The following is a 260-nucleotide window of genomic DNA, read 5'->3' on the forward strand; positions in this document are numbered from 1 at the left end:
TGAGTCATTTTTATTGGTGACATAAAACAAGGTGTTAACTGATGATTGAGATCTTTATTCGGTAAGTTCCAAAAAGATAATGAAGCTCAACTGACTACAGTTCGAAAACCATCTTTCTTGACCATGCATAATTTTCATTGCTATTATGAGATGGTTTAGATGAGATGCCTTTTGCATTTTTTAAGTTTCTAACTTTTTATATATATTTTTAAAGAAACCATGTACTATCCAACATCCACTGTTCACAAAAAGAAATAAGC

This window comes from Antrostomus carolinensis, unplaced genomic scaffold (assembly GCF_000700745.2).
Source record: "Antrostomus carolinensis isolate BGI_N321 unplaced genomic scaffold, ASM70074v2 scaffold24337, whole genome shotgun sequence".
Taxonomy (NCBI): Eukaryota; Metazoa; Chordata; class Aves; order Caprimulgiformes; family Caprimulgidae; genus Antrostomus; species Antrostomus carolinensis.